The following is a 14378-nucleotide window of genomic DNA, read 5'->3' as shown; positions in this document are numbered from 1 at the left end:
TCTTCTGAATTAAGGCTGTAGAGTTCCTAGAAATTTGGGCTGACTAGAATGCAGTTGTTAATAAAAGCTATTTCCAGATTTGGTTTTGAAATATAGTAGAATCTTATTTTCAGTATTCCTCCTAAATAAAAGCTAGACAGAGATAGGAGTGCTTAAGAGTAGTCAGTAACTTGAACTTCCATTTGAAGAGTAGAAAGTCCAAGTTTGGTGTGTGCTTTATTTAATTCCTAGTAGGTACCTGAACATATCTTTATGCCAAGCAATGCCACAAGTTAGCTATTGCAAGTCAATTCTTCTTTGTGCTGAAGTCACACTTCATATAAATAACTGAACTTGTGGCAGGCTGGAAATAGGCCTGAATCTGGCTCTCCCCTATCCTGGACAAGGAAGAAGCACCGGAGTCTCTTGTTTAGTCTGGAAATACCATTTTCAGCCCAAGACCTCGTTCTTAAGCAGCACTTCTTTGGCTCTCCTGTTACAAATTCCTTAGTTTGAAGCAATGTAATTAGCACAAGCTCAAACATTTTGATAATAGCTTGAGTTTATCACCTTCCAATTAGCTCAGTGAAGAGAGAGGTAGTTTTTGCCTCTGGCACTCTTGTTTTATTAAGATGTATTGGGTAATCATCAAGCTAAAGGCTCAGAAAGCAGCACACCTGCATATTCATCGAGAAGTCAAAACTGTCATAAGACTGGCCTTGCTAAGATCAGAATCAATGTCCCTTTTAATTTTCCTAGTGGTCCATGCTGCTTCTCATTATCCCTCCAGAATTACAGGATTGTCATGGCTTAACCCCAGCTGGCAACCAAGTACCATGCAGCCCCCACAGTGGGATGGGGGAGTGGATCGGAAAAAAAGTAAATCTCATGGGTTGAGATAGAGACAGTTTAATAGGACAGAAGAGGAAGAAAGAAATAACAATGGTAATAATAGAAATGATAATAATAAAAGAATTAGAATACACAAACCAAGTGATGCGTGATGCAGTTGATCACCACTTGCCTACTGATGCCCAGTCAGTTCCCAAGCAGCAGCCCCTGGCCAGCTTTCCCCCCAGTTTATATACTGGGCATGATGTCATATGGTATGGAATATTTCTTTGGCCAGATTGGGTCGGATGTCCTGGCTGAGTCCCCTTCCAACTCCTTGTGCCCCTCCAGCCTTCTCACTGCAGGGCATGAGAAGCTGAGAAGTCCTTGACTTAGTATAAACACTACCTGGGAACAACAAAAAAAAATCAGTGATGTTTTTTACACTAAATCTAAAGTACAACACTATATCCGCTCCCAGGAAGAAAATTAACTCTATCCCAGCTAAAACCAGCAAAATATCTGAAATTGCTTTTTGGTTTGCATGGTACTGGAAAAATTCAGGTAGAATGGAATCAAGGGGTGGGCGTGACTGTCCTGTGACTTACCTTACCTTGTCCCAGGTAGCCAGTGCTGTCCTTGGTGGATCATTACTCTGAAAGCTGAAGAAACTCAGGCCTCAGGAAAAAAGCAAAACCAAAACCAAACTAGAAGCAGCATTAAAATGATGGCTAAATGTCATGAGTGACTACTGGAGATTTTACGCTGTGCCCTTTCACTGAAGGGCCAGAGCTGTTGATGAAGGAATTCTCTGTTCGAGATCCATGGATGAGGATGATGAGAGCAAAGGCAGTATCTGCATGGATATGTGATCCAGTATGGCACGATATTTTTTATAAACTGTCGCTTACAAAAGCTGAGGCAAATACTCATTATACTGAGAAAAGGGTGTATGCGAGTAGGGCTTTGTACATACCTCTCAAATGTAAAGGCTTGGAAATGTGTTTTTCTGTTTTTAGTTCAGCGGCTGGGAGGCTACAGACACTCTGCTCCTCATCTCCCCTTTGCTGTTATGGAGGTCAGCACTGATTTTTCTTCCTTTCTATAGATTTCTACTTGCTGCTGCCCCTAAGGCTCGTTTACCCATGCCAGATTTTGAGACAGGAGTCATCCTACTTTCCACAGACACTTCAAGAGTGTGGGCTGTACTCATGTAGTTTTTTGTAAAAGAAGAGAAATTAAAGTACCTCACTTCCAAATCTGGAGCAGGGAAACGCATGTGCCAAGGCTATGAACATCTGATAGTCACTCCTTAGCCTCTTTGCTTTTATTCCTTAACCTTGGGCTTTGTTGTACATTCTGGAGGAAAAAGCAATTTGGAGTCAGCATAGAGTTTGGGTGACCTTATGGACAAAATTTCTGAAATACTGCAATGGAGAGGCACTCGAGTGGGACAAACCAGAAACGTCTGTAGAGGGGAACTGCAGAAGTTGTTTGTAGCCACCAGAGCCCAGTTAATAGGTCATGGTCAAGGACAGTACAAGAGAGTAGGGATGGTGTTTACCGGCTGTGCCTTCCTTAAGGTTTTTTTTTTTCCCTGAGATAAACTTTTCTAAACTTCAGTAACAGTTTAAAGAAAGACTTTCATGCTCCCCGGGTACTTAGTTGGTATGGTGTCATAGTGGGAAGATACCAAAAAAATTTTAATTGGGAATTACTCAAAAAGCTGTCAATAACATTTTTTCTTTTTTTTTTTTTCCCTTTAGAAAATGTTGATGGTGAGAAAATAGGATGAACTTTTTTTGTCTTTTTGATGAATTCCTACCAAAAACTTGTTCCTGTGCTGTTTGCTGCACGTCGCAGCTGAAATCAAGCCTCTTTTTAGGGGAGGACTCATTACTGTAGAATTTGATTACATAATATTCGTAGCAAAAGTATTTTATGGGTCAGCAGGAAAAAGCCCAATTACTACAACCTTCGTGCCACAGAGCATGGGTGAGTTGCTCTGTTTCATCAGATACAGTATGACACAAGTCATTGAAAGCCATTCGGTCACCTCCATAAATTAGACCCTCTATGAAAGGAGCGTTCAAAACTAGTATGTAGTTATTTGTATTTGGTGAGAGGAGATAAAATAGTTGGGTTTTAAGTCAACAGTTGTCAATAATGTAGTTTGTGTTTCACTTATAGACGAAATACATACAATCTGAATGATTCATAAACTGCAGCCATCTTTTCAAAAGTGATCTTGATATGGAAGGTTTTCAGTCTCAGTGGAAGGTAGTTGATTTTGTACGCACGAGTCAGTTTGGTCCAGATCTTCAAATGTATTTGAGTGCCTTATTGCTGTTGACAGTAAGACAAGGTTTTGATTTCTAATCAGGTAACAATCTTTCTCTGAATTTCTTACCTGAAAAAAAAGGTAAGTTGGTGTCTAGATTAAAACAAAAAAACCCCAACTTGGCCTATATGGCGTAAAAACTGACTTCCTACTCATACATACATTATTACTTAAGGCAGTCCCACAGCCTTTGCAGTGTTAGAGTTTTATTGGATTCCATAGCTCAATAAAAATTGCTTTTTTTGACAGCCTCGGTGGAAGGAAATTTAAACACTAAGGTTTCAATAGATGTTACATAATTTTGTTCCTTTTTATACTTCCTCAGCACTATATCAAGTTGGTGCCCTTCTGGAAAGAAAAGAGACAGACAGTCCTTCTGCATATGCTTTTGAAAAGTATAATAATGCACAGGAGGCATTCAGACCACTGGAAAGGAAGCACTGGCTATTTCAATATTAACAACCAACCTTCTGTTAACAAATTACATTAATTCCGTTAGTGCAGGTAAATATTTTAATTCTGTGAACCTTTTTTACTGTGAAATAATTCAGGGTTGTATGGAAAGACTAAATAATTTAGCTGGATCTGGATGTAACAAAACAGGAAATCTGAAGGGCATCAACTTCTGTGACAATGTTTTTCTGGGTTACAAATGCAAAAACGCTTTTGGACTAGCCTAGGACTTGTATTTAGGGAAAGAGTTAAGCTCACACTTAAATCCTGAAGTATGATTTAAGATCTTCAAGCTTCAAACAAACCTAAGTCCCTGAGTGAGGGATGCTTTGTTAAATAAAAAGCTTATCCTCCAGATGCTCCTTCCCAGAATGTATCGATTTTTCTTTAAGAAGCTGGCATGCATCCCTGGGAAAAGGTCTTTGCTTATAAACCGTGATCAAAGAAACTCACTGTAGTACATGCAGGTAAGAACTGCTGTAGAGTTTTTTTGTCTAAATCATCAGACTAATTTCTAATTTGTCTACACAGTAATAGAATGACTATACAAATAAAAAAAAAAAAGTTGTAAATAGTTAAGATTTTTTTTTTAAGTGGATGGGATTTAGACAGGAAAGCAAAATAAAATAAGGGAAGCAGAGAAAACATGGAGCTGAGTACTCATGGCTGAGCACACTGTGTAACTCCGGGCTGGGTTATACATTGCAAACCCTCTGAATTGAGTGCAGGATAAACACTTGTGTAAGACAAAGTGTAAAACCTTTGTCATTGTCAGTAGACCACCACACTTAATGAAGACTGTGATCCTCATTCTCCGGACCAACCATGAGGTTGCACTTCCACAATTCAGTCACTTCTAAAAATGTTTTTTGTAAGGTTTACCATATGCCTGATAAGGACCCTCAGATGTAGGAGTACGTTTATTTACAGACTTAAACCAGGAAATTTTGTGCAACTTCAGTAACCATAAATCTATTGCATATTCTTAGTTACAGGGGTGATAGCTAATGCTGTGTTGTGAAATTTGAAGTGGGGGAGAAAAAGAATGATTTTTTTTTTTTTCTTCCGTGCACTAGAGCACTTTCTTTGATCAAACCAGTTAAACCAGAAAGTCATTTACAATGTTTCTTTAAAGTGACGTCTCTTTAGCTCCTTTTTATAGGTACCAGTCTCTTTTGTCAAATCTGTAGTGTTCATTTAGTTCTCAGATGTGAGTGCAAGCTATCTTTCTGAAGACAACTATGGAATGAACAGTATAGAATATAATTGGAGATAATCTGAAAAAGAAATGCGGAATATATTGCCCAATGCTATGCAGGCTTGTAGAACGGATCTACCGCATAGCTGTATCTTAAAGAAATATATAACTGCTAAAAGTTCTTGCACTTAATGCTAAAGATGAGTACTGTGTAAAGGAGAAAGGCAAGTATTAATATGCTCCGTGAATAAAATAAAAAAAATACTGGAATATGAGAAGTCAAAGAACATATTTGGAATCATCGTTGATGTGAGTGGTGTTTTATAGGAGGTGGAGCCTGTGAATGGTTAGTTGTTTAAAGGTTTTCTGTCAATGTTGCTTGCAGGTTTTTTCTGCCTTGATTTTTAAAGTTGAGGCCTCTAAGTATTTAGTTTTGGGGAAAATGTTAACATAGGCAAACTTCTGAAAAAAATGTGTGTTGCATTTGAATCACAACCTGGATATTTGATTTTTGTGAGCTGTTTGAGATACAAGAATCTGTAAAATTAAGGAAAAAATAATAATAATTCAGTTTCCTGATCCTGAAAGTTAAGGAAATAAAAAGTTATTGTTCTTATTTCTTCTGAACTTGTTTGCTGATCTCTTCAGGGATAAAACCAGAAAGCATTGCAAAAGGCTTTGTCACCAGATGCAGCAGATCATCTTTAACATGTTTCCATTTTTTAAAATCTAGATACTATTAGTAAGTTCTTTTTTTTTTTTTTTTTTTATTTTCAACATAAGGAATGCCAAGAAGAAAACGATGATAAATGCTGCCCTAGCAATAGTTCGTTATTGAGAAGACAACTGAAAACTTCTCAAGGCTGACTATGGTATATGAGAAGGCAGGTGAAATTTTGCAGTTGATTGTGAAGTTTTATTTCTATTCTGCATCTGTGCTTTTGGATGGGGGTTATGTTATCTCTCTTCCCCCCTAGGCCTTTGTTTTTCTAGGTTTTAAAAATAACATAAACCATGCTGCCTATATGATTGGCCAAAATTTCAATATTAACAAGGGAGGGTGAATGAAAATGCCGGTACAAATGGCATGTATTGCTGTCAATCCGGTTTTGAAGTTGTTACACTCTTGTATGAAGAGGAGCAGATGCTCCTGTTACCTTCAGTTGTCTTTTTCTAAGCCTTATGATTTAAAACTAGCATCATCTCTTTCTCAGCCCTACAGTCTTAATTTAATACCAGGCACATTTTTAGCCAATCTGAGTGAACGTGAAAATATGAAGGGAAAAATAGTGTCTTAGGGGAGTTTTTCTATTTGTAGAAGTATTCTCCATCCACACATTGTGTGATCATCCAGAGTAAAGAGAACAGAAGATGGGGCGTGGGTGATTTTTTTTTTTAATTTTCCCTACTTTCCTTATTTGTTTACCATAGACAGGACAAAATGAGCAACCTTTTTATTGTGAGATTTTTTTCTGGGGAGAGGAAAGAAAGTGTGTATAAGTAAGCAGACTGTTTTCATATGTGTTTTTTTTTTGGGTTTTTTTTGTTTTGTTTGTTTGTTTGGTTTTTTTTTTTATTTTATTATAATGAGAAGCCATTGCAACTACCCATGTATTAAACCTTTTGCTATCTGGTGCTGCTCCATACTGCAGTGAACATGTTTTTTGAACTTTGTTATGGGACACTGAAAGAAGTTAATAAAATAGAAGTGCCAGTGAAGTTGCAGAGTACTGCTGATTGAGGATTAACTGTCCTAAGAAGTGATGTTGCAGTGGGAATTCTTCATTAAAACTCATCATCTTTATTCTTTTAGCACAACTGCTCCTTTCATCTGGAAGTAGTAAGTAATGTTGGAATTCAAGTCTGCGGGTTGATGCTCTTTTGAGTCTTTAGTAGCTCTCTGGCATTGTATAAGTAGTGACACAAATAGTTATCAGTGGATTGGTGACCTGCAAGAGCCAGAAACCAAGATAATTCCAGGAATCTGCCCCAGAGAAACCAGACAGCCACAATAATAGATTTTAGAGAACTTTACTTACAGTCTTGGCCACGCAATGCAATGTGAGAACAGAACCCATCGTTTCGTTCACTACAGAAGCAATGTACGTTTCATTGCAGAACTTTTGAATTCACTGGTATGTAACTTTGAGAGATGGATGTCTTATATTTAAAGATTAAGATCCTGCCTTTAAGGCTCCCAAGCAGGTTACTGACTTTCCAGCGAAGACCTAGAGTTCAACTTTGTGTCTGTCTGAGTTTCCAAGACAATCTCAGTGTATTTGCAGAGGCAAACCTTTTGTATGAAGATAAGCTTGATGTGGGCAGGACACCATCTTGGAGGGGTACACTGTTTTCGTAACTTATGAATAGTTAGAGGTAATCTTAGTTTATCTGAGAAAAGTGAATGATCTGTTTTGTTGGAAAAGCCCTTCTGTCTCACCTCAGTTGCTTTAACCTATGATGTTTTCCCAAGGCCGTGTTTCCTCTGTACTGTAGACAGCGGAAAGAAAACAAACGACAGTTTGTAGATGTTACCAGTTTCTCTAGACTTATTCAAATTGGTATTTGCCATATTGTATAGCACCCTAAGGCTTGTTAGGCAAAATAAGGCTATGTTTCCAGCCTAATGGGGGCTTTCAATGCACAGGCAAAGGATTTCCAGGAATTTACTGTAGCTACAATTTTTGTGTTCTTTACATTGATCAGTGCATTTTGGACAGGGAGCACAGTGATGTAGAGTCATTAAAGCTGGTAAATGAGGTTCCAGCCCTGCTATCAATAAGAGGTGGGCTTGTCCTTCTGTATCATTATGATGCCATTTGATCATAATTATATTGGCATTGATTGTTTGAACTGTTGGGCTCTTCCTGAGAAAAATGTAGCAAGTTGTTTAAGCAGGCTGATATTTACTGGCTAAGATCTTCCTAATTTTGAATGTTCTCATTTAAAGATTTTTCAGCATTCGGTACTATGCTAACAGAAATCAGTGAATGCAGGTTCCTGTAGTGGGAGCACTGTATCCTCCAGAGCACGTTCAGTTACTTGTCCAGACAAAATCCATCGACCAGATTGTTTGCAGAAGGAAATAGCTTACCAAAGCCTACATCTGGTTGGAGAGTGCTGTGAAGATCATTGCGTTAGCAATTTTCCGTGCTGGCTTTTGTTGTTTAAAACAAAATCCTAATCCCAACACAGGTTCTCACTCTCTGTGGTTAGTGTTAAAATACTTATACCTGAAAGAATAAATATAGCATATATATTATTAGCAATATTCAAACTTTAATAACTTCTGCCTTAGGATATTTAGAAAACATGTTTAAATCCTGCCGTTGTCACTGTGTTATAGTGTTTTCCGGATAAGGATTGTGTGTTGAAATTGGGAACAAAGTGAAGAAATACACAAATCTTGATGTTTTGTGCATTTGGAGCACCGTATCTAATGATTCAGTTACTAGGTCACGTAGAGCTGCTGATATTTTAATCTCCAGAGTTTACTTTCTGAGCCCTGACAACAAAACACACCAGAAGGTCCTGGGAGACGCTGGAACATGTATACTGGTACAACTGTTAGTCTCCTGTTAGTTAAGTCTCCCTTAGTAACTTGTGTTTTTAGAAAGCAGGTTCCTCCGTTCAAAACCTTGTGCTGTAAGAGCATATTTGTTGGAATTCTTTTTCCACCATGTCTGCTTTTCCTCCTTATTGAATTATTTAGTTGCCTTAAATTTATAATTACTGTCTTTTATCAGAATTACATCTGTTGGAGAAATGTAAAAAACTTTTATCAAATTTGGTTCCTGTTTCTGCTGGAGTGGACTCTCTTGTGTATTTACCACATAAAGTTTAAATTTCTTAGGCTTGTAGGGCCAAATTATCAGCCAGTAGAAACTCATATCCCTACATCTGCCTGGTCTCACTTCTAGCTCCTCTTCTACAAAGCAGGGTCACAGTGCTAAAATAATTTTCACAACAGAAGTGCATGTTTTTAGACAGACAGTAATCGAAGTAGGTGGGTGACAGGATAACATTAAACAACAATAAATCCTGAGTTGTCCTACTGTTAGCGTTCGGGTTGGCTCAGTTAGCAGTCTTACCTGAGATGTCTGAATCTGAGGCTGCAAAATGAAAATCTTCTAGCAACAGACTCTTGTGATTTGAATTGTAGTTCTTTCTTCTGAGTCAGCTAGAAATAACAGGAAAAAATGGATCTGCATTTTTTCTGCCTTCTGATACTGGCTTCTCTGGAAACAGTAAAAGCAAAGACACTAGAAAATGAAAAATAAGGAAAGGACAGTTTGCCCTGTTCTATATTTCTAAATGAAATGGAGATTGTATTGCTTCGGGGAATGTAAAGGAGACTGTGGAGGAGACTTGATGTCTGTACGTGATGATTTCCAAAAGTAATTTGGTTATTCCAGCCGTTCCTACGTAAGCTACATGTGGCAAATACTGTAGGCTTAAAGAGGTCAGATGCAAAGTTCCTCATACACCTTCTGCTGCTCACAGGTCGCAGGGGTTTTGCTAACAAACCAGAGTGTCTTCCAGCTGCTTTCCTTCACTGGTCTGGTACTACAGCAGCTTGCTTAGCTCCATAGGTCTGTGCTGTTACTGTTGGGACTATTGTTTCTTCTCATTCTACTCTGTGTGTATCTTCTGGTTCTTTCAACATAATTTCCATGTTAGAGATTTCCAGAACTCTTTTGATTCCTAACACTTCTCAATTCACGTTAAATTTCCACTGAGCTTCAGCACTGAAATCCAGTATTTTGTGCAGTTAACATCTGAACCTGAGTCCGAAAGCATTTCACAGTTCACTATATTTGGGATGGGATTGCCTGTAAGTTATTAGAAACTTACATCCCCGTTATCAAATCCAGTTTATTTTCTATTTCTCAGTAGTTTTTCGTCTGTGGTTGTGTAGCAAACCTTAGAGGAAAAATAGAAGATTAATTTCTGAAACATGCTCTTCATGTTCTTTGGCTGTGAAAGTCAAAGAAATCTCACAGGAGTGTCCCACTCATTTTATTTATGTCTTTACTTTAAAAAATCTTTCCATCTTTTAGATATACTAACAGCTTCTGGGTTGTCATCCTCAACCGCCCTGAGATTTGAAACCGTTTCCAACAGCTTCTCTTCTTCTGTTTACTATCTTTCATTTCAGTTGAAACTCTCAGCTACTACAACTCAAATATTTGTATCAGAGAAAATGTCTGCACACTCAAGATATATTTTCCAAAGTAATAATATAAAATTGCATGCTGGCCAGTAGCAAGGGACAATAAGAAAAGCGCCAGAGCTCTTTGCCTGACTCTTCTGTGACTGCTCTTTGTGTCTGGCAGACTGTGGATGGTCTTCTGCTGGTGGGTAGTTACGAGGTGTTAGAAAGCTCTTCCTTTGTGGAGGCGGTTTACAGAGGGCAGACAGATCTGCTTCCTGTAAGAGAATGAGTATTTGCAGTGTGAAGAATATTTTCTGCTCTGTGGACTGGCCACCATGCACATGGATTTCCTCTACAGCTTCGTATTGCACCAGAAAGCCTCTGGAACAGTGGGTGAAGCAACGGGTTTTCACAAGTCAAACCTGCTATGCATCCTTTCAGAGGTTTGCTAGTGGAGACATCTGGGGGAGATTGTTTGGCCTTGCGACCCCCTTCTTTCATAGTTCTGCCTCTGGGCGTCTTAATTTATCCCTCGGATTTCACATTTCTTACATGAATACGTACTGTTTGGGTGCTTCCACTACATCTGTTAGCATTTCTGCTTCCCTTCAGATGTAATTTCTTCCTCCAAACGCATGCCTCCCTGTCTGTCTGGAGTTGAGCTAAGCTGCCCCAAGGGGCATGAAGAATTTGCTGAGTTATTCTGAGCTGAATGGAGCTGTAGCTCCACTGATGCCTGTAGGGGTTAAGTTCTCCCAAATGACAATCCTCTGGATTAGCAGACTAGAAGTATTCTCACGTTCTCTGCAGTCCTATAGAGGAAAGACACAGAATTTTTTCCTAAACGTGTGCATTCCAATATAGGTCTGCCATGCCATTTGTTTCTTAAACCCCAGTTTTGTTCTTGGTGAACGAACCAGTGTTGGCAAATGGCATCAACCCGTGTTAGTAACTCCAGTTCTTTTCAAATGTGGTTTTTCCGAGGAAATTTCTTCTTTCTCTCACAGAACAAACCTCATGTAAATTGTGCCTTTTTGCATTTAGGACAAAGTGAATCAGCGATAAGCAGTTGTTCAAAGAAATTGTACAAAATATTCTTTCAGAAGCTGCTGTTTTCAGGCCAGAAGTTAAACCATCTCATTCCACCTCCACCATATGAAATTGTCCACAAGAAACATGCCCCAAACAATGAGCCAATGCATCCATCTGTATCAAAGTTAAAAGTGGAGGAAAAAAGTGTTCTTGAAGGCTGAAAAGTACAACCCAAATGTATGTTACACATTGTCTTGACTCAACATATTCAACAAAATTTTGCTTTTATTTGATATGCAGAGCTACTACTTGCTTTTTGACACATGAAGATACTAAACATCGTTTAAACATCGCATTTTATACTCTAAGGCAAGACTTTTCATTATCAGACTCTTCAGATGTCTCTCATTTTAGCATTTAGATGCATTTAGGTTTATAAAGAAATAGGTTTACTGGGGTGTCTTCTCAAAAGGTGTTTGCAAATTTGTGTTTGACCCTTAACACTGTTAAGAGTAATTCACGTAGATTAAAGGAGAATAGCTGCCCCCAGTGTATGAAGATGTCTAAACCTGTCTTTCTCAATATCACATTTCTATACCTTTTTTTTGAGGAAATATTTAGAATAAATGAGTGGTTATCCAGGGATCATCCTCTAGTAAGTAATTAAAGTGGTCAAAACTTAATTTACAGAAATGCACAGCTTAATTCTTCTGAAGAGGACATAGCACTTTCTGGTGTGTTGAGAGGAGCTGAGGGGAGCATCAGAGGTGTTCAGTCCCTGATGACTGGGAGCTTGTGCTATTATGTGATTTATATATGAAATAATAGCCCTGAAAGTGTTTCTGGCGTGCCAAAACTATGGCAAGGTTTAGTGCAGTTACTGAAGTGCTACCGATGTTGCAGTAGCAGAGTGTCATTATTTCACAGGCGTGTTGCACAGGACTTTCTTGGGGATTGCCTTTTAGATTCAGCTTTGTCCTGTCTCCTGCTTACTAGCAGATCGGATTAAATTGAGTCTAATTAGTCCAGGTAATTTTGGCTAATATGTCAGCTCCAGGCTTCTAATCAGTCAGCCCTGCATGTGTTTCTCAATGACTGCAAGTCTAAGTAAGAACCTAGTTTCGTTCCTCATCAAAATATCTTATTTTCAGCATCTGTGCATTGTTTCACGGTGGAATAGAGGCTTGCACCTGTGGGGACTTCACTTATGACAGCTCTCGCAGAACTTACATGTCAGAGCTTTTATTCAGCAAAGATACTGCCTTATTTTAATCATCTAATTCCACTTTAGAATAGGTAGTTTTATTCTGAATAATAGCATTTGCTGGAAAATGTCAAGTACAGTTATTCATGCTTAATATAAGTCTGTTTTCTCTTTCCTGTTTGACAAGTTATCTGTAATCTCACTGGATAAGATATAGGTAGTGTGAGATGGATACTTGCAGTGTTTAGAGGAAAAAAATAAAAATAAAAATAGAGGTTCAGTCCTGCAATCTTTGCTAAGATGAGTGATCTTACTGAAGCCACTTGTTATTTAGGGCCTAGGATTGGACTTTGAATGCTGTAGCCTTCAGATCATGAACAAAGGAGTGTTTTGTTGGTTTAAAACAGACAAAAAAAGCTTCAACTCCATGTTCAGAGAAAAGGAAAAATTAAATAGGGAAATGTTCCCTTCTGGACTACCCCAGATTTGTATTATTTCAGCTGACACCTGCACAACACTAATTGACAAAACTACACCAATTGGAATATAGATGAGTAGTTCAGATGTTAGTCATTAGAGATGTATAGAAATATAGATCAAAGGCTTTTCATTAAAGTTTCTTTCATCGTGCATATCAGTAAGTCAACACTACCTGCGACTCTGAAAACACTGACAAAAAAAGCACCGAGATCCAGACAGAAGGGTTTCTAAGGATCCCTCTGTCCAGTGAAACGTGTTGGTGTGTTCTTTGCTGTAGTGCTTGTCTAAGCTTGTAAATCCTTCGTTACAATGCACTGACATGCGGGCGGCATTAGTGGGGACCTGAAAACATTAATGCAGGAAGAGCTGTGAGCTAGCTAGCTTTGTCTCAGCCTTGGTCACAGCACAGTGTGAGTCTGTCACAACTTGGAAACACCTACAATTCAGATGAGCCCCGTGTGACTCCACCTTTTGACTCTGGAATAGGATAGATGAAACTTTGCTTTGGGTGGTTTCTATGTGCTTTAACTCTTCAGAGAGCAGAGGAGGGAACGATGGTGATGAAATTAAAATTATAGCATATACAAGTCATCACAGAACTGTCAAAAGCCAATCCTTGCATAGCGTATGTCAGTATGAACAGTATTTTACTAAAGATGAAACTCAGGCAGGTATTTTGGGGGGTGTAGGAAGGAAGAGTATGCCTGTGATGTAAGGTTAGAGGTCAGGGGTTTACATTGATCAGACGGGAGCTCTACTTTGCGCTTTTTTTTTTTTTCCCCCTACATTTTTTGTAGGTATCTGCATGTCATTAATTTTAATTGCTTAAAAACCTGCTGGAAGGCAGTGATCAGGAATTCCTAGAATCCCACTGATACAAATTCACGGTAATCATGTTGAAGTCGACAGTTCAGCAGCAGGTACACGCACTGAAGAGCAGCACTGCTGTGTGTGTAGTGCTGACTTGCTGTGTAAGCTCATCCAGCTGCTAAATGGGGATGAATGTTTTGTCCCTTTCTAGAGGATTAATAATGCCAGTAATGTGCTTCCATATCTCTGGGTAGAAGGTGCTACAGAAGTGCGAAGTTTGGTTTATTTCAGAGCTCAGCTCAGCAAATGGTAGTACCTTTGCTGAGTTGGAAGAAATTTAACAGATACTCTCAGCCATTATGATAAATCTGGCTTTAGTTCATATTAATGGAGCAAAATTCTGTGGTCTTCTGAGAGAGAGCGATGGTCCACTCTGAACAATCCCTCTGTTCAAATTTGTTTAAATTTGTTTAAACAAATGAAACCCCACAATGGCTTAAGATGTTATCAGTAGGCTTTATGGCAGATCAAGTCTCATCAATGTAACACCAAGTTTTTGCATAAATTCTCACCACACTGTCTGGATAATATGACGTATTCAGATCAAATTTATACTGGTGAGTGATTTCAGTCGTGCACAGAACTGGCACTTGTTATTGTGGGATTATGATCTCAGTATGTGCTTATGATAATTGATGCCTGTTTTAATTTTTGCCCTCTTGACCTCCTCCATTCACTGATGCTTGTGGTATGTTGAAACCTATGCAGAACTGCATAAAACCTTGAAGTCTAGGACTTGGAGAGATGAGAGATCAAGTTAATCAAATACCTGACGTTGGTTTATCTGTGGGAAGGAAGAGAGCGCAGGCAGCAAAACCCCAGGACTTGACCATGA

This window comes from Athene noctua, chromosome 15, assembly GCF_965140245.1.
Source record: "Athene noctua chromosome 15, bAthNoc1.hap1.1, whole genome shotgun sequence".
Taxonomy (NCBI): domain Eukaryota; kingdom Metazoa; phylum Chordata; class Aves; order Strigiformes; family Strigidae; genus Athene; species Athene noctua.
Note: the sequence above shows the minus strand (reverse complement) of the source record.